The following is a 25,744-nucleotide window of genomic DNA, read 5'->3' as shown; positions in this document are numbered from 1 at the left end:
AAAGATATTTCACAGACTTAATAATTCAGGATTGGAACAGATATGAGAGGATCAATCACACAGTCCCTCACTACCCCTTTTTGCCTGAATTATCTCAGTAAATGGCTATCCAGCCACTCAATGTTTCCACTGACAGAAGATCTAAAAATTTCCAAACTGTCCAATTTCATTTATGGACATCTAACAGTCCTTTCATATAGTGAATTAATTTCTATTTCCTTCAATTATGATTATGATTATGAGTTCCGGGGCGCCTGGGTGGCTCAGTTGGTTGAGCGACTGCCTTCGGCTCGGGTCAAGATCCTGGAGTCCTGGGATCGAGTCCCACATCGGGCTCCCTGCTCAGCGGGGAGCCTGCTTCTCCCTCTGACCCTCTCCACTCTCATGCTCTCTCTCTCTATCTCATTCTCCCTCTCAAATAAATAAATAAAATCTTTTAAAAAATAATAAAATAAAAATGATTATGAGTTCCTCTCATTGAAGCAAGGTGGTTTAATTTTTCAAGGAAACTTATTCATACACTTGAGTATAATTATTACAGGCCTGACAGTAGTTCTCTTTTCCAGATTAAACATTACCAGTTTCTTCAATTAATTCTGAAAACACATGCCTCTAGTTCCTTGGTTTTATCAATGATCATCTAGGATTCAGCCCCCATAAATAAACACACAACTCAAGCTGTAGAATTTAATCCTGGGTCAGGTGAGACCTTATGTCCTTGGAATGGACATGATATTTTAATTAATTTTGTTCAATGTGAAAATGCATTTTTGTAATAGCCCAAGCATATGTTTAGTTTCATTATGGGTAATTCTAAACTTTGAATGCAAATAAAACCATTGTTCAAATCCTCTGTTCTTATTACTTAGTAACAAGTACTTGATAATTCCTGAATGTAGTTTTGAAATGTCCACGTTTACATACACATATGAATGGGAATGAAAAGTTAACCATTAATTAAATTCTGAAGAGATGTGGATTGAGACAGATTTGAAAAAGGAAGGGAGTCCTTAGACCATGGGTAAACACAATCTAGCTACAAACTAAATGAAAGGCAGAGTGTAATTCAAATATATGCAGGAATAGGGAAATATTATAGAAACAATGAAGACTACTTGGGGAAGAAATGAACAATTGTGTAGATTTATTTCGTAGCATGATCCACTAAAATGGAAAGGCTTGCATTGCTGAGCAAAAGATGGGTACTGAAGCAGATATAACCCTTAAGAAGAGTTGAAGATAAATAAATAAATAAATAAATAAATAAATAAATAAATAAACTTTTAAAAAAAAGAAGAAGAGTTGAAGATCATTGCAATAGGATCTGGGGATAATCTATTTACTCTTATTCCCTTGAGTTCAGTCTCTATGGCATTAACTGTTCTTTTTTTTTTTTTTTTGCATTTTGTCCATAAGTACTTTATTTTTTTAAAATTTAATTAATTAACATATAGTGTATTATTAGTTTCAGAGATAGAGTTCAGTGATTCATCAGTCTTATATAATAACCAGGGCTCATTACATCAAGTGTCCTCCTTAATGTCCATCACCCAGTTACCCCATCCCCCACCCCCTGCCCTCCAGCAACCCTCCATTTGTTTCCTATGATTAGGAGTCTCTTACAGTTTGTCTTCCTCTCTGATTTTGTCTTGTTTTATTTTTCCCTTGCTTCCCCTATGATTCTGTTTTGTTTCTTAAATTCCACATATGAGTGAGATCATATACTTGTCTTTCTCTGATTGAGTTATTTTGCTTAGCATAATACTCTCTAGTTCCATCCATGTCATTGCAATTGGAAAGATTTCATTTTTTTGATGACTGAGTAGTATTCCATACACACACACACACACACACACACACACACCACCTCTTCTTTATCCATCCATCTGTCAGTGGACATCTGGGCTTTTTCCAAAGTTTGGCTATTGTGGACATTGTTGCTATAAACATCAGGGTGCAGGTGCCCCTTCTTTTCACTACATTTGTATCTTTGGGGTAAATACCCAGTAGTGCAATTGCTGGGTCATAGGGTAGCTCTATTTTCAACTTTTTCAGGAACCTCCATACTGTTTTCCAGAGTGGCTGCACCAGCTTGCATTCCCACCAACAGTGTAGGAGCGTTCCCTTTTCTCTGCATCCTTGCCAACATTTGTTGTTTCCTGACTTGTTAATTTTAGCCATTCTGACTGGTGTTAGGTGGAATCTCATTGTGGTTTCGATTTGTATTTCCCTGATGCCAAGTGATGTTGAGCATTTTTTTATATGCCTATGTATCTATTGACCATTTGTATGTTTTCTTTGGAGAAATGTCTGTTCATGCCTTCTGCCCATGTTTAAACTGGATTATTCATTCTTTGGGTGTTGAGTTTGATATGTTTTTTATAGATTTTGGATACCAGCCCTCTATCTGATAAGACCTTTGCAAATATCTTTTCCCATTCTGTCAGTTGCCTTTTGGTTTTGTAGACTATTTCCTTTGCTGTGCAAAAGCTTTTTATCTTGATGAAGTCCCAATAGTTCATTTTTGCCCTTGCTTTCCTTGCTTTTGGAGACGTGTCTAACAAGAAGTTGCTGCAGCGGGCGCCTGGGTGGCTCAGTTGGTTAAGCGACTGCCTTCGGCTCAGGTCATGATCCTGGAGTCCTGGGATCGAGTCCCACATCAGGCTCCCTGCTCAGCAGGGAGTCTGCTTCTCCCTCTGACCTTCTTCCCTCTCATGCTCTCTATCTCTCATTCTCTCTCTCTCAAATAAATAAATAAAATCTTTAAAAAAAAAAAAAGAAGTTGTTGCAGCAACATAGGTTGCTGCCTGTGTTCTCCTCTAAGATTTTGATGGATTCCTGTTCTGACACTGGTCTATCAAAAAGCTGTGTCTTGATGTTGATAAGAATATATTTTAAATATGTCCATATACAATTTTATGGGTATCTAAAAATATAATATAATTATAATATGATATAATTACTATAAAAAATTAAAGAAAGAAAGAAAGAAAGAAAGAAAGAAAGAAAGAAAGAAAGAAAGAAAGAAAGAAAGAAAGAAAGAAAGAAAGAAAAAGAAAGAAAGAAAAAGAAAGAAAGAGAAAGAAGAAAGAAAGGAAGGAAGAAAGACTAGCAGGAATAAACCATTTTTTGAGATAGTAGTAACAAAAATGTAAATATTAGTGAACACCTTAAACATGAATGCCTTCATTACCCTTGCTGGAGAATCAAATTGAACAAAGCTAAATTTATATTTTTACTATTTACAAGAAATGCACCTAAAAGTAAAATGGAACCCAAAGGCTGAAAGGAAGGAAAAAGGTATACATTTCAATGAATCAATGTGAAGGAAGGCCAAGCATAGTAATCCTAGTTACAGGAAAATCCACAGCTATTATTCTCAAAGCTGAACTGTTAATTACATAAAAATATATAATTTCTCTGGTTATGAGTTAAAGTGGGTATACCACATAGGTTGATGACATTGGCAGCTCAGAAAAGTTGTAATTCAAAATTTCCATATTTTCTTGTTTAGGTTTCAGTAAGTTAACGGAGCATTTTGAAGATATGCAATTGCAGGCCAACAGTCTAGGGATGGCAGAGCTAGGCATGCTCAAAAAATTAGGAAAGAAGAGGAGAGCACCACATTCTGGATGATGCTGAAATTATCATCTGCTGTGCTCAACCTTTCTCTAGAAGCCTACTACCTAGAGTGGACCAAAGGTGGTGGTGTTCTAGGGAAGCTAGAACATGTGGCTCTCTCAGTGTGGCTAATAGATGGGTGGCAGCATCAGAACTATGGAGAAAAGTAACTATAACATACAGATCACATTAGGCAACTAAGTCAAAAGTGGACCAAACAGATTGACCAGAATCAGACAATAAAGAACTAACTGTTACAATGTTCTGACTTAAAAAACCACTGTGAGTCAAAATCCCTTTTCTCTAAATGTTCTAGGGAGAGAAGAATCCTTACAAATCTATGATTTCTTGTACCTAAGGGAAAGTGTACTGGGAGGAAGATGATGGTGGTGGCTGACTAGAGTTACAGACTTAGAATAAAATAGTTTTCCTTAAAATCCATTATCAGCAGGTACAAAAACACTACTTCTGAGGGTCCCTGTCTCAGTTTGCTGGCCAATCCTTCTCTTTCATAAAACATTAGACCCCTGGACTCTATGATTTGGTAGTTGTCACACATACACACACTATTGATCTCCACAGAGAATTTACTTCTGTCATTGCAACAGAGAGGGGAAAAGGATTAACGTAGAAAATGTTTGGCATTTTTGCTGATTATGCAACTATTACAGTGTGAATTCTGCTGTTTGAACAAATGCTCATATCTGAGTGCCAATTTAAAGAAACTGACTTTTGAGTTTTTAATGAAACCTCTATGAACACATGTCACATTATTCTGCCTCATTTTATGTCACATTCCTTCTTTTCCCATTGTATTTTGACTCAGACCCACCCTTTGTTTCTCTTGAGGAGAGGATCAACCTGAACTATTTTATTTAACTGCCATTTGGAGTTGAAGGGATTTTCCATTTCGAAAGTTGAATTTTTCTAATGAAGGGTATTTCATTAAAATGTACTTTGAAAATTAAACAACTGAGGTGATCTCGTTATATACTGAATTCCATTATACAAATATTAATAACAAAAACAAGCAAAAATTAAAAAAAGATTTTCATCATTTATCACTATCCGCACAGCTTCAATAAAGCTAATTAAAAATCTCATTTTCACAGTAGATAATACGTTCAATCAAGACTCTAATAATTCTTTCAAAAATATTAAAATACAAATATGTTTTTATACCAAGTATCAATTTTCAGGTTGATTTAGCCACAAAAATGTCTGATTTTAAAGTATAAAATGTATTGTTCATCAAGTAAGTCATATTAGAGGAGTCTAAACACTGCCTCTTTTAAATAAAATATATTTACATATTTATTATAGCATTAGGGAAAATTTTGAATGACATGTATAAAATGTAGGTTTGAAGGTTCTTTATCTTTGCCATGGGCACATCACCTGCTAGGACACATGCGATCTTTTTGGCTAATAACTAATTCACTGCCACTGTGAACAGCTAGGTGAGGGGAAGACCACCTGCCAACATGTGCCTCCCTGTTGGACTTTGGTTTTGTCTACATTGTTTTCAAATCTTTTATTTTGGCACAAAATTTCCTTATCCATTAAATTTGAACACAGCTTTTCAGTCTTCTGCTAAGTGGGTAGTTCTTTCTCTGTGATTCAGTGTCTAACCTCAGATAATCCAACCTCTTTTATGAAAAGGCCGCTGGCTTCTAAGACATCTGGTTTCATATTAAGATGCTTTCTTATTTTCAGATCATTCCTTTTTTATATTGAGCTAAATGTCTTCCATACACAGCAGCTATTCTTCTCTTTTCTGCCCCTAGTGTTGTACTTTTTCTGTATTTAAAAGCACTCATTATTTTAAAAATGTATGTATCAAGGATGTACTCTCTGCAAGGTACTCTATAAAGAACAACTCCAAATAGTAACACAGAACAGTACTACATGACATCTTTTCAAGTATTTGGAAAAATATGCCTTTTTTTCAGGCTAAAATTGCAAGTCTGTGTCAACCATTTTCTATTGGCTTTACCTCATAAACATTATATATTTATTTTTATCTTCACTGCCATTCTGTTAGCCAAAGCTTCCTAATTGACCATGCATATATTAAGCTTCATGCTAATTCTGAATGTACAGGGTTAGTGATGCCTAAAATATACAAAATCAATTCATTTTCTGTTTGTTTAATATCTATTAAGCAGCTTCTCATTGCAACACAAATACAATTTTGAACATTTTGTACATAAAATATATTATATAAATATGTAATATAAATATTACACATATGTCCTATTTGGTCTGCTCCTTGCATACTTTTCCACGTCTGTTTTCACTACTCTTCCTTTTGGGCACGCCATATTTCAGACATGAAACATTCCAAACTCTTACCTGCCTCCAGACTTACCAAATGCAACTTCTCTTCCTGGGTTTCAATTCAACCTACTCTCCCTTAAGAAAACTAGCCACCATTCTTTAGTAATGACTTGGAAGGAAAACGATCCTATTTCACAGAAGAAATTGCTTGCAGCTCACCAAAATCCATTCACTCTGCTTCTGAACTGCATTACTCAGACATGTAAGCAAGTGAGGTGGGGGCAGAAGTGATGTGTGCCACTGTGGGAACAAGACTTCAGGAAGTAGTCTAGGGCGCCTGGGTGGCTCGTCGTTAAGCATCTGCCTTCGGCTCAGGTCGTGATCCCAGAGTCCTGGGATCGAGTCCCGCATCGGGCTCCCTGCTCAGCAGGCAGCCTGCTTCTCCCTCTGCCTCTCTCTCTCTCTGTCTCTTATGAATAAATAAATAAAATCTTTTAAAAAAAAATAAGAAGTAGTCTACCTCCTACAGCTCTCTCTCTCTCTCTCTCTCTCTCTCTCTCTCTCTCTCTTTTTTCCCTCTCCCAGAACTTATGTAACAGTAAGTCACCAAAGAATTTTAAAACTGCTTGAAAACCTGGTTGCAACATAGAGGAGAGCGATATCCTAACAAGAATATTCCCCCTGGACTACTACTCCAAGTTTAGTGCTAGATTTTTAATGGTCATCTTCTGTTGTTTACTTTCCTGCTTTGTTCTATTCTGGATCTTCACGATTATACTACCACGGCCAGATGATGAGCAAAATAAGATCAGTACACTTGTGTTGCATTTTTGGATGGATAAGGTATGCAATAAATAAACAGATCAATACATAATTAGTATATTTGCAGGTAGAGAAGAAGAGTAATTCTAGAGCTCTGTTCCTCCCCAACAATAATTAATGAGCTGGCAAAAAGTGTTAGAATTGAATTTGAGAACACTGGAATCTATTCAAAACTTGCAACGGGCAGGGGAAGACTTGAAGGAAGAAGCTGATGCTCCGTGGTAAGAATGCACTGTGTGTTTTAAACGGCCGGTCATCCCCCAAACACAAGATTGGCAGGAACAGTGAGGACGGTGTGTATGGCAGCCTGAAGTCCTGGTTCATTCGCTGGTGCCAGAGGAAGTGGACTCTTCTCAAAGGACTGTGGTTGTGGCTCAGTCTGTCCAGCGGCTTCTTCAAAGACCAGCAGGAGGGTTTCCCTTTCTTCTGCCTCAGCAGGAGTTGTCCCAGGGCTGGACAGCGCTCTGGGCAGATTTTGCTGAAAATGTTTAAAAGCTTTAGAAAGTCAACAATCATTTAAATAAATAAAACGTAAGTATATCTTTTATGTTTATCCTTTCCCAATTTCCATAGAATTAATTTATTTACGGAGAAAATCATTTATTTATTGGAATTATCATCTTTCTGCATGGGGAATCTTTTTAACATTCCCCATAGTGAAAGTCTGATGGAAAGAAAAACATTTATTTCTCTAAAAAATAATTTTACCTTTATAATTGAATGTTTTTTCACTGAGTATAGTGCACTGGATTTAAGGATTTTGTTTTGTGTTCTCAGAATTTTAATGATGACATTCCATTTTTGCTTCTTTTTCAGTTTTTTTTGAATTTTCCATATAGATGATCATGTCATTCCTGGACAGTTTTATTTCTTCCATCCCTATCTATCTACTTTTATTTCCTTTTCTTATCTCATTTCATTAGCTAGAAATTCTAGTATATTGAAAAGGAGTGAAAAGAGGGAACATCCTTGACTTGTAGCTGATCTCGGTTGGAAAACTACAGGTTTCTCACTATTAAGTATAATGTTACCTGTAGGGGGTTTTTAGCTATGCTTTGTCAGTTGAGGAAATTCTCCTCAATTTTTTACTGAAAGTTTTTTATAATCAATGGGTGTTGGCTTTTATCAAATACTTGTTCTTTTGTCTTTTTCTAGTTCCCTAAGGTAGAAACAGAATATTATTTTTGGATCTTACTTCTTGTCTAATATATACATTCAATGCTATTAATTACCCTCTAAGCATTACATTTCACGGCATCCTACAAATTTTGATAAGTTGTATTTTCATTTTGATTTGGTTCAAAATATTTTTAAATTTCTCTTGAGATTTCTTCTCTGATTCATATGTTATTTAGAAGTATGTTGTTTAATCTCCACAATTTTGGAATTTTCCAGTTATCTTTCTGTTTGATTTCTTTGTGGTCTAAGAAGAGACAAATAAAATTATGATTTCTATTCTTTTAAATTTCTTTTTTTAATAAAATTTATTTATTTATTTGGGAGAGAGAGCACTCACAAGCAGGAGGAGCAGAGGGAGAGGGAGAAAAACTCAAGCAGACTTCATGCTCAGCGTGGAGCCCAATGTGGGGCTCAGTCTCACGACCCTGAGATCACGACCTGAGCTGAATTCAAGAGTTGGCTGCTTAACCGACTGCACCACCCAAGTCTCCCTCTTTTAAATTTTTTTATGTGTATTTTATGGCTCAGAATGTGGCTTACCTTGACAAATGTTCCATGTAAGTGTGAGAAGAGTATGTATTCTGCTACTGTTGAATGAAGTGATCTACAAACATCAGTTATATCCAGTTGATTGATGGTGTTGTTAAGCTCAACTATGCCCTTACTGATTTTCTACTTGCTGAGTTTGTCCATTTCTAACTGAGGGCTAGTAAAGTTTTAAACTATGATAGTGAATTAATCTCTTTCTCCTTGCAGTCTTATTAGTTTTTACCTCATGTAGTTTAACACTCTATTGTCAGGCACTTACAAAGTAAAGATTGTTATGCTCTTAGAAAGTTGACCCCTATATCATTATGTAATGCTTTTCTCTATCCCTGATAGCTTTCCTTGCTTTGAAGTCTACTTTGTTTAAAATTAATATAGCTATTCTTATTTCTTTTTAAATTAGCATTAGTATAGTATATTTCCTCCACCCATTTACCCTTAATTTATATGTCTTTATATTTAAAATAGGTTTCTTGTAAAAAACAGATAGTTGTTTGTGATTTTTGTTCCATTCTGACAATCTGTGTCTTTTCATTGGTACATTTAGCCATCAACATTCAAACTTATTAATATAGTTGGATTAATATTTACCACAATTGTTACTGTTTTCTGCCCTTATTCTTCATTTCTATTTTTGTCTTCCAGTCTTTCTCTTTTTGTGTATGTGCTTTTAATTGAGAATACTGTATGACATTTTTTTCCTTTTTCTTTCCATTTTTTTTTAACTTTTTTAGTGGTTGTTGTAGAGTTTGCAATATACATTTATAGCTAATCAGAGTCTATTTTCAGATAACACTATACTACTTCACAGGTACTGTGAGTACATTTTAATAACAAAATAATCCAAATTCCTCCCTTTCATCCCTTATATCATTGATGTCATTTATTTACTCATATATTATTTTATACTTATATATTATTATACATATATTACTTATATATCATATATATTTACTTATACATTATTATATATTATTTACATACATGCATTATATATAATTATATATATTTATTATATTTATTTTATATATTATATATATTTATTTTAGATATATTTATATGTAAGTAAATACATTATGTATTTACTTATACATTATTATATCTATTATTTACTTATATATTATATATTATTTACTTATATTTAGCATAAAAAGAATATATATATAATGTTATATTATGTAATATTTTATATTTTAAGTATATAGGTAACCATAAATAATTCATATTGTTCATACTATTTTGAAAGAACTATTATCTGTTACATCAATTAAGAATAAGAAAAATAAGCAGTGCCTGGGTGGCGTGTTGGTTAAGTGTCTGACTCTTGGTTTCAGCTCAGTTTGGGATCTCAGGATTGTGAGATTGAGACCTGCATCGAGCTCCTCGGTCAACATGGAGTCTGCCTGAGATTCTCTATTCCTCTCCCTCTCCTCCTCCCAATTGCGCTCTTCCTCTCTTTTTCTCTCTCTAAAATAAATAAATAAATCTTTAAAAATAAGAAAAACAAAAGTTTTTTTTTATTTTACTTTCACTTATTTAGTGCTCTTCCTTTCTTTATTTAGATCCTAGTTTCTAATGTACATTATTTTCCTTCTGTCTAAAAATACTTCTCTTAACATTTCTTGCAAGGCCAGTCTACTGATAACATATTCCCTCAAGTTTTATTTGTCTGAGAAAGTATTTATTTTGCCTTCACTTTTGAAGAATATTTTACCAGGTATATAATTCTAGGTTGGTAGTTTGTTTTTTTTTTCTTCTCTCAGCACTGAGTACTTCTCTCCACTTTCTTCTTGTTTATATGGCTTCTGAAAAGTCAAATGTAATTTTTTGTTCTTGTATTAGTAAGGTATCTTTGATTCTCTGGTTTCTTTCAGGATTTTTTTCTTTATACTTGATTTTTCTATATTTGCAAATTATATGTGGGACTAAATCTTTTGGCATTTATCCTGCTTAACATTCTCTTAGTTTTCTGAATCTGCTGTTTGTTGTCTAACATTAGTTTTGGGAAATTCTCAGTGATTATATTTTCAAATATTTCTTCTGTTCCTTTATCTTTCTCTTTTCCTTCTGGTATTCACATTACTCATATTATGCCTTTCATAGTTGTGCCATAGCCCTTGGATATTCTGATTTTTTTTTCGGTCTTTGATCTCTTTGCTTTCAGTTTTGGAAATTTCTATTAAACTTGGAGATTATTTCCTCAGCCATGTCATCTACTAATAAGCCCATCAAAGTTACTCTTTATTTCTATTACAGTATGTTTTTTCTCTAGCTGGTCTTTCTGGTTCTTTCTTAGGCTTCCATCTCTCTGCTTACAATACCCATCTGTTCTTGCATGCTGCCTACTTTATTCATTAGAACTCTTTGCATATTAATCATAGGTGTTTTAAATTCCCAATCTGATAATTCCAACATCCCTACCACACCTGGTTCTGATGCTTATATTGTCTCTTTAAATCATGTTGTTTGCTTTATGGTACGGTTTGCAATTTTTGCTTTTTATAGTTGGTTATGATGTACCATGTAAAATAAATAGACTTTAAGTAATGTGCTGCTAAGACGTACAAGGAGAGAAAGCATTCTATAGTTCTATAAGTATGTATCAGTCTTTAGTGATCCTATGCCTCAAGATTGTGACATGTCTGACAAGTGTTTTCAGGGTGTTTTTTTTTGTTTTGTTTTTTTGTTTTGTTTTGTTTTGTTTTACTCTTAGATTGGAAGAGGATAGCTAGACTGAGCTGATGTTGGATATTTTTCTTCTTTCACATGGAAGACTAGAAATGGATGGGGTTGGTTTCTTTCCCTTCGAGTCAGTTGGGCTCTGATAATACCCCAGAAGGTTAGGCTCTAACTAAGTTTTTTCTCCTGAGATTGGGCCTTGTTGGTAAGAAAAGAGTGTTCTGGCATATTTCAAAATGGTTCCTTTTCCTCTTCCCCTGCTGGAAGCAGGAGAGCATTTTTCTCCCATATTTATACTATGAGTTAAGTCTTAGAAAATTATAGGGTTCTCCTGGAGTCTTTACCTCTCAGAGTTGTCTAAACTGAGCCTCCAGTAATTCATCAAATATAATTTAGGCTTTTCTACTCCTCACTACTGCAACAGTTTACACTCCTTTAAGTTGTTATTCTCTGTATTTGCCTGTCCAATCATGGGGGTAGTACTTTGTCTTGTGTCCTCACTTGAAGAGTTGTTGATTTTTTAGTCTCTTCAGCTTTTTATTTGTTGTTAGGATGGAGGGACAACTTTCAAGCTCCTTATCTTGAAAACTAGAAACAGGAAGTCCCCTCCATTAGTTTTTATTTTTGTTTTAACATATTAGTTTTTGTTCTTTAAAATTCTCCACCTCCTCATTTGGTTAAGCATCTGCCTTTGGCCCAGATCATGATATTGGGGTCCTGGGGTCAAGCCCTGCATTGGGCTTCTTGCTTGCTCAGCAGGGAGCTTGCTTCTCCCTCTCCCACTACCCATCTTCCTGCTTGTTCTCTCTCTCTTTCTGCCAAATAAATAAATAAAACCTTTAAAATAAATAAATAAAATTCCCCACCTCATCTTACTCTGTTTTATTTCACTGCTCATTACATTTATAATGGATTTTTAACTTGTATTTTTGTGTGTGTTCTATGTTTTCTGAACACTAAACATTGTGAGGAACACTTGATTCTAAATTAAATTATATTTATGACTTTGAATATCAATACTCTTCTTGCTGCTAAGCCACTAATGTAGGGCGTTGAATTATTCTAGTCAGCAATAGAACTGTGTTTTGGTTTTGTTTCTGTTACAGTTAGCATGAGTTTAGTACCAACCTCAAAGACCTCTAGTGTTACCTATGATTAGAGAGTAGGGGCTAGTTTGCTGGGGTTTTCCCTCATCATTCCTATTTACCCTCAATTTTTTCATGCACCTTTTTCTCAAAGAAAACTGTGGCTACAAAATTTCTAATTTTTCTGTGTTACTGTTCTTCCCCTGAGGTAGATGACTTTTGCCTTTACTCAGTGCATGCTAGCCTGTTGGAGAAAATGCAGAATCAATGAGAAATGTTGGCTTCTGGGACCAGGAAAAAAAAGTATTCTAAAAGCTAAGGATGCCCTGAGGTTGAGAATACCATTACCCACTGTCATGCCTAAGGAAATTATAGGTATGCCTGCAAATGACCACACCCTTAAGAAAGAAATACTCTTCCTTTTCCATCTCCAATACATTTAAAATTTATTTTATGTTCCACAAGGATTGTTACTGTCTTTCAATTTCAGGCTGTTGTCCTTAGCAGAGAAGAGTTTGGGCAAGGTTTTTTGCCTTTTTTTTTCCTTATGGCTGCCTCTACCTTCTAGGCTCATACAATAGGGGTGACTTTATCCAGCCTTCCTTTCATACCTCAAACTCTCTTGGGTGTGCCTTGTGGAGTTTTGTGACAAAAAACACAACTGTGGCTACAAAATCTCTGCAGCTCTCATGCTAAGCCACATCAGTCTTTAGCAATGAATTAAGAATTGTAACTAAATCCTTCTTACTCATGTATGAGGCACTACTATCTTCCTCTTCCTTACCCTCTGCCATAAGTGAGGGAGTCCTTAGGCTCTGTCTCTTCTTACGTTCATCTCTTTCTTTAGATGCTAGGCTATCCCATTGCTTTATATCCTCAGATATTTGATGGGTGGGTTTAAGTTTTTTTTTTTTTTTTTTTTTTTTTTTTTAGATTATCTTGTTTTTGTTGTGCTGACAGTGGTAGAAGTGACAATCTTTCTGGCTTCCTACTTCTTAGGTATAAGTGAAATTGGGATTTACATTTTAAATTATATCATTTACTTTTATAACGTGCTCTTCTTTATACTCTCTTGGGGGTCCCTTCATTATAAATAATATAACTTAAATTCCAGATCTACCCAATTGTCAGTTGTTAAATCATTTACAACTTCTTATGCATCAGTATGGTCCCAATAAAAAGGTGGTATATCAATCCAAATACAACTCAGTCACTGATGTGTTTTGTTCCTGCCTGACACCTTTAGTAAGTCTCATCTTCCATATTCCTTCCTCAAGCATCCTAACTCCATAAATATCCCAGGCATGTGGATTAAGGAAACTGCCATTTATTCTTCCCAAACTAGAATAATTGTATACATTTTCAATCCCTTAATAAAGCATGAAGTAGTCTGTGCTGATCCTCTCAAATCTAGACATATCAGTACTGAGTGGTTTTCTTAGTATTGATTCTGCCACTGAAGCTTTAAAAAGTGCTGTATGATTTTTGTCTGGTCTATTTCTGAGAAAGTCTTTTTCATTGGTTCACAACTTCTTCCTGTCTCATTCTCTCTCTGCTGAATTTCTATGTCCTCAGCACTTCTCCAAGATCTCTTATAAGTTAAAATTTGACCTTTATGGAAACTGCTTCTTTGTAGAAAAAAAGCAGGCAATAAATGTAGAAGCAAGGTAGAACTGGAACTAGAAAAAACTAAACTTTGGAATCCCAATGGAAAAGTTGACTAAGGTTCATATGGTAAATGGATATAAAAACATTTGAGTGTAAATTTATTGATAATACTATATTCAGAAGGGAAAAACAAACTTATACAATGAATAGTTACGACATACTTCAACCAAGGGTTCAAAGTTAGCATCATCAATGGCTATAAATAATAAAGACGATTGCTCAATTAATAAGGGACCATTCTGTCAGTCTTCTAATTTTGAAAAAATTATAATATTTTTTCAAATAAACAAACATACTAAATAATGGATACTCTTATGCAGGAAATTTTACCACCACATAACATCTCTCAGAGCATCAGCTTCTGTATCGCCTTTTATGGCTTTAATATTGGAGGGTACAGACACTCAACCTCAGCTGTTATGCATCAATAGCAAGGAGAGGGCAGTTCAAGGTGAAGCAATAGCAAACTGGGCATAAAATTATGAAGTTGGTCCACACTTTTATACCTCTATTTGTGTTGCAAGGTATACTGTTGAGTTTAATAACAGAATTAAATCGCATAACACTACTAAATCTCATATGTATATGTGTGTATGTATACATGCACACATGAAATATATTTACTATAATATATGCACACACATATACACATATATATGTATATACATGTGTATTTGTTTATAAAAGTATAAATATAGTGTACACACACATAGACTTTTTTCAAAATCACAAAATGGAAAGCAAAATAAAAAATTGATCAAATTCGGGCGCCTGGGTGGCTCAGTCGGTTAAGCGACTGCCTTCGGCTCAGGTCATGATCTTGGAGTCCCGGGATCGAGTCCCGCATCGGGCTCCCTGCTCAGCGAGGGGCCTGCTTCTCCCTCTAACCCTCCCCCCCCTTTCATGTACTCTCTCTCTCTCTCTCATTCTCACTCTCTCCAAAATAAATAAATAAATCTTTAAAAAAAATTGATCAAATTCTATGAGCTGAATCTGAAAATTTATCTAATCAAATGTGGGGAAGTTAAAGGACTTATATCTTCAAATTATATGATACACATTTATACGTGCATACACATTTGTGTGCATATGTATGTATTTTTGCATATGTTTATATATTGACATGTGTATATTTTTCTGCTCCAATCTTTCTCCTTTCTCTCTGGGATTTTAATTGTACAGACTTTTGACTATTTGATATTATCTAACTAATCCTATAGCTCTGTTCATTATTTACAACATGCTTTCTTTTTGTTCTTCACACTGGGTCATTTCTATTGCAGTACTTTCAAAGTTGCTTTATCTTCCCCTACCATCTCCTTTAAGCTGTTAATTTTTTCCAATGAACTTTTCTTTTTTTTTTTTTTTCTTTTACTGTGGTATCATATTTTTCAGGTCTAGAATTTCCATTTGCTTCCTTCTTATCATACCTATATGTCTGTTGAGAATTCCTCTTTCCCTTCATTAGGAGTATATTGTGTTAAACTTATCTTAGGGAGAGTATAATACCTACTTTACCATGTTTTCTGAGGCTTATAATATTAAGATCATCATGTTATTGGTTTCAGTTCATTTCCTTTTCTTTTGAGAGGGATTTCCATTCATCTGGTTTTTCATATATCAGGTAATTCTAGACTGAGTCCTGGAAATTATGACTATCACCTTGGGGGAGAAAGGAGATCATTTTATTTTTCTCTGTTAAGAGTTGTTTCTTCTGCTTTATCTTTCAATTATTTTAATTGGCCTTAAATCAAAAACTGTTTTATGGGCCATATCTCTGGTCTCATTTCAGATCCTCTGTTTTTAGTTGAGGGTTTTTTGGGGTGTTTTATGTTTTTTGTCTAGACATGCATGATTGAGGGATCAAACAGTGATATGGTGCACAGAATTTGAGACTTATTTGGCTCTTTTCCTTTCACAATTTTTTCCTCTCTTTGTAAATTAGTGTCTCTCCATATTCAGGTCTCAAATTGCCGGGCCACAAAACTATGGACTTCCCTCTACCACTGCCCCCTCATTTGTGACACTGATGATGGCATGTCCTTAGGGTAAAATCCACAAAAACTGGGAATGTACTTTGTAAAATTTCCCTCCTATGAATATGTACCTCCACCATATTCTGCTTACTTTTCTTTGTTCGCCAATGTTGTTGTGTGTTTTATGTCCAAGTTTTATAGGAGTTTTCTGCAAAGAATCAGTCAGGTCCCATCTCACTTATGAAGAGTTTAAGTCTGGTCTATTCGTTTTTCCAAGAACATAATACGCCACTGTTTTATGTCTCAGGCTCTTTAAGTGCTGTTTCCTTCGCCTGAAACGTCTCAACCCCTTACTTCATGTTCCTAACTTCAGCTAATCTTCAAATATCGGATTGTTCTCTCTTTCAATGATCAGCAATAGCCCCCATTGCACTTCAAGCATTGTTTTATCACTGATTTGCTTAGCTATTGATTCTTTTAAAACATAGGCATCTTAAAATCTTTGTGTCTATACTTTAATATTTCTTTATATCATCAAGGCCTATCCAACCAAGTACCTTAGCCATAACAAGTACTTTTATATGTTTGTTAGATGAATGAAAAGATCAAGCTGAGTAAAGTTAAATTAGGTCTTTATTCCTCAACATTTCCTGTTGTTGATAGGATACTTTTTTAGTGTGTCTTCCATCTGGACTTAAGGGAATTTTCAAAATTATCACAAGAGAATGGTCATGGAGGCCATAAGAATCTTAAGGTTAAATGGAAACACACTGTTAAGTTAAATTAAGGGGAAAAATATGGGGAAGTTAGTATTTCTGAAAGACAGTCAAAACTTGAAAAATTATACTAAATGTCACAACAAACACTTCAGCTGTCAGGAGAAGTACCTCTAAGATCACTTCAAGAGCTATGCACTGTCCAGTGGCTCTATTATTCACCTTAGAAGAACAAGTCAATGAATAAATCACAGTGCAGAAATAGGGTTTTAAAACACTTTGTGATAAAAAATTATTTCACATGTATTCTGCGAAACATTACTCAAAATCTCTGACTCACTGCCAGTTCTACTCTCAGCCTTGAGCATTAATATAGTTCTTTGTAGACTCATCTAATTATAAATGTAGTCTAAGGATTACTATTGCCTCTAAAAATATAATATTTTTAGATGACACCTCACTTCTAACACTTTCACTAAGAAATTTGTTTGAGTTTTTAAAATGATGACGAGTATTAGATAATAATGTTAATTTGAAATATATTTCAAGAAACCATTCTGTGCCATATTAAAATATAATGAGAAAGAGGAATGATTGATAGATTCTGATACAATAATATAGTTTGTGCTAGATACTATTGGAGATACAGACGCTTTTAAAATATGGTCTTATACTCAGGGAAATTATAGTTGGTTTGGATAATGGAGTATATATAGTATATAAATATTATCCAGTTATGGTAATAATAGTGATTACATTGACAGAAATATTGGAAGGTTAAAGAATTTCATAAGATGATGGACATTATCTGTAACCTATCCATAAAAAATTTTAGCATTATAAATCATTTTTTATATCAATGCTTTTAGATAAGTTATCTTTGGAGATTATACTTACTTATATTTTAATTTATTTCATCTAGTTTTTTAACTTTTGTATCTACAGTGAGTAGAAAAATGTTAATTATACAACTTTTATATTAGAATTTTGTTTGTAATATTAGTTCTGCTTTTGTAATTTATCTGAAAAAATCAGGAAAGTATTAACTCTACAGCTTTTATATTATGGGATTTTTGGGCAATATTAATTATGCATTTGCAAATTATCTGAAAATATTAATAATCACAATATATTATTTGAAATACAGTAGTAATTAAGTTTCAACAACACAATTATATTTCCATTGATAATTATAACATGTAAGAGGCAAAAATGACTTTAAACATATATGTAAATTAGATACCCATTAAAATAAATAATCTAGTCACAAGATATATCCTTTCCTAGGTTCCATAATGGATAAGAATTTTACCTTGTCTGCTCGGAGGTCTGATATCTACAGTTACGGTTAGTAATCACACCTGATCCAGTTTCTTGCCATAACCATACAAGGCTGCTTCAAGGATCTAAAGTAGTGTAACCCTAGAGGCTATATGTTGAAGAGAAGATGTCATAATATGGGTGTTCGTCTTAAGAAAAAAATAATAGCTAGAACATTTTTTTTTCAAAGAATTTAGGCATGAGTACATGCCACAGTTTTATTTTACCTTGCTCTAAGGTAAAAGCAGGTAAATTCAGAGACTTAACTCTCATTCAAGTGGTTTTATAAGCACACTCATGCCAATTACTACAACAACTTGTTACTACAATTATGCTTTTTACCAAAATAAATAATTTGAACTTTATGTTTCAGTGTTTGTAGCAACTATGTGAGTGACAAAATTAAAGCTGGGAGCCCACAGTAAACATAGACTTTTTGGTGGTCCTCTGAAGTTCTGTTTTAAAATAGCAACCTTAAGGTGTATCAGATAATCAGCAAGAGGTTGCTTTGTAGAGAAGCTATTCTGGGAAAACAAATCTGAGGATTTGAGAGGTCTGAAAACATTGTAGAAAGATGGGGTGTAACAATGTTCAAATCCCTGAGTGCAAGTTTCCCTGAGAGACAACTTCACTTCTGGTGGTCCTGAGGTTCCCTGACAGTCACCCCATCTCCAATTCCTTTTTGTTTTATCAACGTGTGCTTGATTTAACTTTCTGCTGTTTGATAAAGAATTATCCTGACTCACAGAAAAGAAAGTCACATGAAAATTATACAAATTGAACAAGGTTTAACATAGCAAGTTTGGGACACCAAAGCAGAAAGCTTAAAGCCGTGAAAATGAATGGAAAGGTGAAATCATGGCATTTGCAACAGTGTTTCAGTGACACTCTTGAGAATCAAGAAGAAGAAATAAAGTTTCTATTTTCACTGGGAAGGAAAGGAACCATCCTTTCCCCCCACCCCTTATTTACTCTCCTCAATACTGTAAGGTTAGTTGTGATCACAAACAAACTCAACAAAATTTAAATACACTTTAGATATCAGAAACTGTGACAAACATTGAAATAACTAATTAATGTCCACTAAATGGTTAGATTTGGGGTTCATAGCAGTTGAAAACACCTGTTTAGAAGCAGTTTACAAAAGACTGAAATAGAGGCGCCTGGGTGGCTCAGTCAGTTAAGCGTCTGCCTTCGACTCATGTCAGGATCCCAGGGTCCTGGGATTAAGTCCCATAATGGCTCCCTGCTCAGTGGGGAGTGGAGTCTGCTCCTCCCTCTGTCCCTCCCCCTGCTTGTGTGTGCGTGCTTGCTCTCTCTTGCAGATAAATAAAATCTTTTAAAGAAAAGACTGAAATATCATTGTGCACAATACAGGCAATAGTACAAATGTACAAATGGGTCAAACGAATGACGGTGAAATTTTTTTTTTACTTAAATGATGCTTTAGGCTGAGAAATATCAAGTATGTTACAGTCTCCTGTTTTTGAGTTTCTTTGAGACTACTGCATTGTCAATTCTCAAAATCATTCTAGAAATGAAATAAATCAAGTGAAGAGAAGGCAGCCATATTGAAGATTGCTTAAATAGGAATATTTATAAAAGACTATCAGAATTTAAAAATAAAGTATTCATATTAAACTCAACCATTTTTATTTTATTTTTTTAAAGATTTTATTTATTTATTTGAAAGAGCGAGAATGAGAGAGTGAGAGAGAAAGAGCACATGAGAGGGGGAAGGGTCAGAGGGAGAAGCAGACTCCCTGCTGAGCAGGGAGCCCAACGCCGGACTTGATCCCGTGATTCCAGGATCATGACTCCAGCAGAAGGCAGTCGCCCAACCAACTGAGCCACCCAGGCGCCCCTTAAACATTTTTAAAAGTTTATTTATAACTATAGAAAATTTAAGCCTATTGTGACCTTTAAAAATATGTCTCTAAAATACAATTATCTCTGAAAAAAAAAATCAGTCTCTGTTGAGGAGGTTCAGTTTAAAAACAAAACCAAAAATTGTTTGGTATGTTGACAGGTGATCTAGTAGAAATTGCTTTCATGCCAACTTAATGCTTACTGTTTTAATTAAGTTAGTTTCTTAAATGTTATACTTACACACTCTTTTAAAAACGTCCTTAAATTTGGGTTCATGGAAAGGTCACTGGTAAGGATTATAAACTTTGAGTGCCTCAGTGATGGATTTTTCTTCAGTTTTCATCACCAGGGGAGTTCTATATCGAAAAAGAAAGGAGCAGTAATTAAGAGCACAGAATTCTTTAGGGTTTCTATTATGTCTAACTCAAGCTTGGTGGGGATTAATGCAGATTCTTCCTGAAATTACTAGACTCCTAATGCGTCCAATTACTTAGTGCTAAAATATGGCGGAATAATCTTTATGCAATTTTTCTAGCAAAATGTATTGCATCCTATTAGTATGTCCAGATAGAAAAAGCAATTTTGAACATTGGTTAATTGCATATTCTGTGAAAAGTTCTGGCTAGTTTCATGACAACTGTAAGCATACAAATTTGTGAACATAAAATGATGTGATGTAGTTTAAAAGTTCATGATAATATTGCTTCTACATTATATTAAAAGATTAGGAAATAATAATAAGCAAACATTCATTTGATATTCAAAGGAACTCAATATAGGGAAAATAAAAACTATACATTTTAGATAATACTTTAAAAACTCTTTATACATGTTCATAGGAAAACAGCATCTTGAAAACATGGTGATTATATTTCTAAGAAAAAACTAAACAAACAAGTAATTCCTTAGAATATAATTTGTATAGGATATTTGAATAAGAAAGTCATATATATTAACTTTCATTTAAAAATCAGTACTTATTTTATTTATAAACTTTAAGGCAGGACAAATTTATGTTTTGTGATTACAACTTTATAATAATTTTATGAAAATGCATATAAAAATTAAACATTCCTTCAAATTTCCTTGCTGCCTCAGTGTGCATAGTTACAATTGTGTTACAATTTTTTTGGCAAGTTTTCAATTGGCTCAATCATGACAGTCAAGCATAAAAATAAAAGTTCATTAAAAAGTGGCATTAATATGGTTTTATAATGTAGGTCCTTAAAAATATCAGATTTTTAGCTTCAATATTAAATATAGATTTAAAAATCCACATGGGTTAAATAGATATTATTATATTAATAAATACATATTTTAATTTTACTTAAAAATCTGTCTTCTCATAGAATGGAAGCAGCAGGGTTGTGGGGGTGGGGCAGGTGGTGCACGCACACTTGCGTGTTTTAATTGCTATATCCACAGCTCCTAGAATAGTTCTTGGCACATACTGAGTACACTGTAAATATTTTTGATCCAGAAAAAAATTTTAAATCTGTTATTTTAAAGGACTAAATCTTTTCAATCTGTTTAAGCCAAGTTGGACAGTCAAGTATAACTAAATATTCATCAACCCATATGAAAAAGTGTGTACTCATAATAGCAATAATGTATAACTATCAAAATATATCATTACCATTCACAAATAACTTTTGTTTAAAAGATCTGATTATTTTTTATCTGTCATTAATTGGCTTTCCCAAATTTTTATTTATATCAAAAAGAAAACAATAAACCTATATACAAATTTATCTCTATGTTCCCTTTAGCAGTTCCCTAGTAGGAAACATCACGAGGTTCTGCAGGTACATTGCAATATTTGATTTTGCTTCTTCCCTCCAAAAAAAAAAAAAAAAACTTTTTTTAAGTTAGTATGAGTCAATGTCATCTAATTTTCTGTTTTCAATTTTATATCTTTTTCATAATTTATACAAGTTATGTTCAGTTTTACATGACTACAACACAGTATGACAAACTGATAGGCTTACAGTTCTTTTACTGATCAGGAAACTGAAGCATCAAGCTACTTAAGCACATTATAAAAGGAAAATAGCATCCAGTTGTTAGAAAGGAACTTAGAATCTACAGTTTTCAGAAAGTATGATTTTAAAATGATGGATATTCAACATAATGAATTTCAGAAAATGTTAAAACAATGTTATAGTTTAATAGAGCTTTCAGAAACCTTTTATTTCTACCTATATCATTAGTTGGTAATCTCTTTTAAAAATAAGTAATCTTTAACAAATGACCATATTTTTAGTCATTTCCTAATTTGCTACTAAAGAAGAAATATAATCTCTGTTTAAGGAATTCTCCCCCCCCCACAATAAAAGGGGAGTTTAATACTTGTTTTCATTTCTAAAATAAAGTAGACCAAGATTTATGCAGAATTACAATATTAGATCCATCAGCATACAATTGTAAACAGTTTAACACCATACAACACTCCTTATAGCATTATTTTGACATATTTTTAAATTACATTAATAATGGAAATCAATCATAACATGTTGAATAATTCTATAATGTGTTGCAGAGATACAAATAACAAGTGTCGACTTTATTAAATATAGTTTTGGTGAGGATTACATGAATACTCTGTGACAACTGATACATCATAAATCCCAGTAAACATGGGAGTTGTCAGTACTTGCTATATCTATATTTTCTCTTACCATCGTTGCCAGAATTACTTACACCAGACTTTCATCTTAATCAGTACACATCAACTGCTCTTCTCATACTACCAGTGTTTTTCCCAGATGCTAAAACCGTGCTCATTTTTCATCTCTTAACCTCATGGAACCATCAGCAAGTAACCTAGTTACCTTAATTAGGCCATCAGCAAGATTCAACAATGCTCAATCATATTTTCTGCTCTGTAACATTTGGACCTAAGAATACTACATTTCCAGCTTTCCTCTGTGGTAAGCAAAATAATGGCCTCCCAAGGACACCCAAGTCTTGATCCCCAGAATCTATAAATATGTTATGTTATGTAACATATTTGCCATGTGGCAAAGTAGAATTATGTTTGCTAATAAGTGAACCTTAAAATAGAGAGATTTCCCTACATTGCCCAGATAGGCCCAATGTAAGCACAAGGGTCATTTTAATATGGAAGAGTTAGACAGAAGAGTCAGGGTCAGTGATAATATGTGGTCAAAACTTAACTGGCTATTCCAATAGTCCCCACTTAAAAGTGGGAGACATATGCTAGGACCCCCAGTGGATGCAGGTACAGACAGTTCCAAATCCTATATATACTATGCTTTTTCCTATATTTACATACCCATAATACAATATACTTTAAACATTAGGCAGAGTAAGATATTAGCAACGATTAAGCAATAATAAAATAGAACAATATACTGTAGTAAAATATATGGGAATGTAGTTTCTCTCTTTCTCTGTCTCAAAATATCTTACTGCACTGTACTCACTCCTCTTCTCTTGATGATGTGAGATGATAAATGCGTAGGTGATGAGACGAAGCAGGTGAATGATGCAGGCACTGTGACATAGCATTAAGTTACTACTATTGACCTTAGGATGCGTGATGTGTCAGGAGGATCATCCCCTTCCAGACTGCAGTTGACTGTGGGTAACTGAAACCACGAAAAGCAAAACTGCAGATAGGGGGGTGAGGGGCAATGAACTAGCTTTAAAAATAGAAGAAAACTATGAGCCAAGTAATTCAACCTCTAAAAACTGTAAGAGACAAGGAAACAAAATCTGCCCTCAAACTGCCAGAAAAGAATGCAGTCCTGCAGACACATTGATTTTAGTCCATAAGAACCACCTTCGACATCTGACCTCAAGAACCAAGAGATAATAACATGATATTGTTTTAGCCACTAAATTGTGGCCATTTGTTACAGCAACAGCAATAGAAAACAAATATAGCCTCCTCGTTAATAACTACTCTCTCAATCTCCTTTGCTGATTCCTTGTCTCTTCTCTGTGCCAGATGAGAATCTTTGGGTCATAAATTTTCCTTACCCAAATCTGCTTCCTATGTGTTTTTGTCCAGACCTATGGCTTTGAATACCCTCAGCACTTTGAAGATTACTATCATGGATTAAATTGTTCCCCACCCCCAAATATGTTGAAGTCCTAACCCCCAGTACCAGCGAATGTGTGAATGTTACCTTATTTAGAAACAAGATCTTGGCAGACGCGATCAACGTAAGATGGACTGTTAGGGTAGACCCAACACCTTATCCTTATAAGGAGAAGAAAATACCATGTGAAAACAGAGACCCAGAGGAAGAATTCGTGTGATGACAGAGACAGAACACCACGGACTGATGGCCACCACCAGAAGCTGCAAGAGGCAAGGAAGGATTCTAACCAGAGTCTGAGAAGCAGCCTGGCTCTGATGATACCTTGATTTTGGAAATCCTCCAAAACTGTGAGACATTTTTTTTAAGCCACTCAACTTGTAGTATTTTGTTATGGGCAGCCCTAGGAAACAAAGACAACTATCAAATTTGTAATTCTAATACTAACTCATTCTCTGAAAAATCAACTCTTCTAAGTGTTTACTAAATATTTTAGTTAGGAATTGTACTACATTATTTATTTTTCCAACTTAGCATCACCAATATCTCCTTTATGTTCCTCTCTGCATGATGAGGAACAGATAAGAACTACATTTTTTGGCATCTATTTCCCTCTATGATTCTGGGGTAGGATTACCACTGAGAACTGATAGAATATTTGTATGGGAGAAGAAAAGGAGCATAATTATGGGAGTGGCATCCAAATGTATGGACAGACATGAGAATTACAGCCAGAGAAGTGATCACCTGAGATTCATCTGCTTTATTGCTACAGACTGAGATAATAGGAGCTTTATCAGTAAGTCATGAAAATTTCCCAGTGATCCTTGAAAATTACGGGCTACGTGCTTTAGTGTTTGTCTGCCTGACCTTTTAGCGATAACTTCCCAAATCTTCAGTAGTGATTTCCTTAAATATTGTAACCCTAACTCTCATCTCATCCAATGTTATAAATTTTAACTTCAGTATCAAATTTCTGTTTTCCTCAATGAGCCCAAAACCATTCAGGAGCAAAATAAGCATCTCAACTTTCACATGTCCATAACTAACTCCTGCCCTTCACTGCCCCATCCCCTGACTCCAAAACCTACTCCTTCTAAGCTGTTTCCCAATTCAGTCAATGGAAACGTTATCTGTCCAGGCAATCAGGCCGCAAATCCTGAAACTGTCCTTGATTACTGTCTTTCCCACACACTCCATTCCCAATTCATTATGAAATCCTACTGAAAAATAAAACAGAATCTTACCACTTTCACCACCTTTTTACTGCCACCACTTTGAACTATTAAAAATAGTCTCTATTCTGATTACTGTCATAGTCTCTTAAATGGTTTTTCTTCTGCTCTTATTCCCCTGCAGTTTATTCTCAACAAAGCAGTTAGAAGATCAAGGTTTGTTCAACTAATATAGAAGTCATCAACAAATTAACACTTTCAGAGTGGTATATATCTTTCTAAATAACAATATAGACATAGGATCATATCACTTTGAGTAAATCAAAATGATATTGTATAAAGGCTAAGAACACCATCTCAATTTTTATTCTGTCCAAGGCATCTATTATTTGGGTGATCTTTGGCAAGTGACATAATCTCTTTAAATAGAATTTGTTCTTCTGGAAGAGAAAGCTATTAATACTTTCCCATAAAGTCATTAGCAAAGGACCTAATAAAATGTGCTCTGAAAATGATGGCAATAATTATTATCATTAGAAAAATGGACCCCTTTTTTATAAAATATGACTAAAGTTCAATTTTATCTGACCCCATGCAACATTTATTTCCTCACAAGGCAAAAAATATAGCAACACATATGCAGACGCATTTTCATTCCCAGGCAGAAATGTCTCTTCTGATTTGGCAGATGGTCCCTGAACAAGCTTGAACAATTATTTGGGATCATTAACTCTGAATTGT

The 25,744-nt window shown here is 34.3% G+C and overlaps 1 long non-coding RNA gene across 1 annotated transcript in view; it reads right to left on the bottom strand.

Annotated features, from left to right (window-relative positions):
• Positions 1-6,802: 6,802 nt before the first annotated feature.
• LOC113920602 overlaps positions 6,803-25,744 on the bottom strand; it is a 62,039-nt gene continuing 43,097 nt past the window's right edge. The window contains exons 2-3 of the long non-coding RNA XR_003519321.1: positions 20,002-20,117; positions 6,803-7,201 (exon numbers count right to left, since the gene is read on the bottom strand). This is a non-coding gene — a long non-coding RNA (uncharacterized LOC113920602). The remainder of the gene's footprint in view (positions 7,202-20,001; positions 20,118-25,744) is intronic.

The sequence above is a fragment of the Zalophus californianus genome, chromosome 3 (genome assembly GCF_009762305.2).
Source record: "Zalophus californianus isolate mZalCal1 chromosome 3, mZalCal1.pri.v2, whole genome shotgun sequence".
Classification (NCBI taxonomy): Eukaryota; Metazoa; Chordata; class Mammalia; order Carnivora; family Otariidae; genus Zalophus; species Zalophus californianus.
Note: the sequence above shows the minus strand (reverse complement) of the source record. Positions and strands in the feature narration are given on the sequence as shown.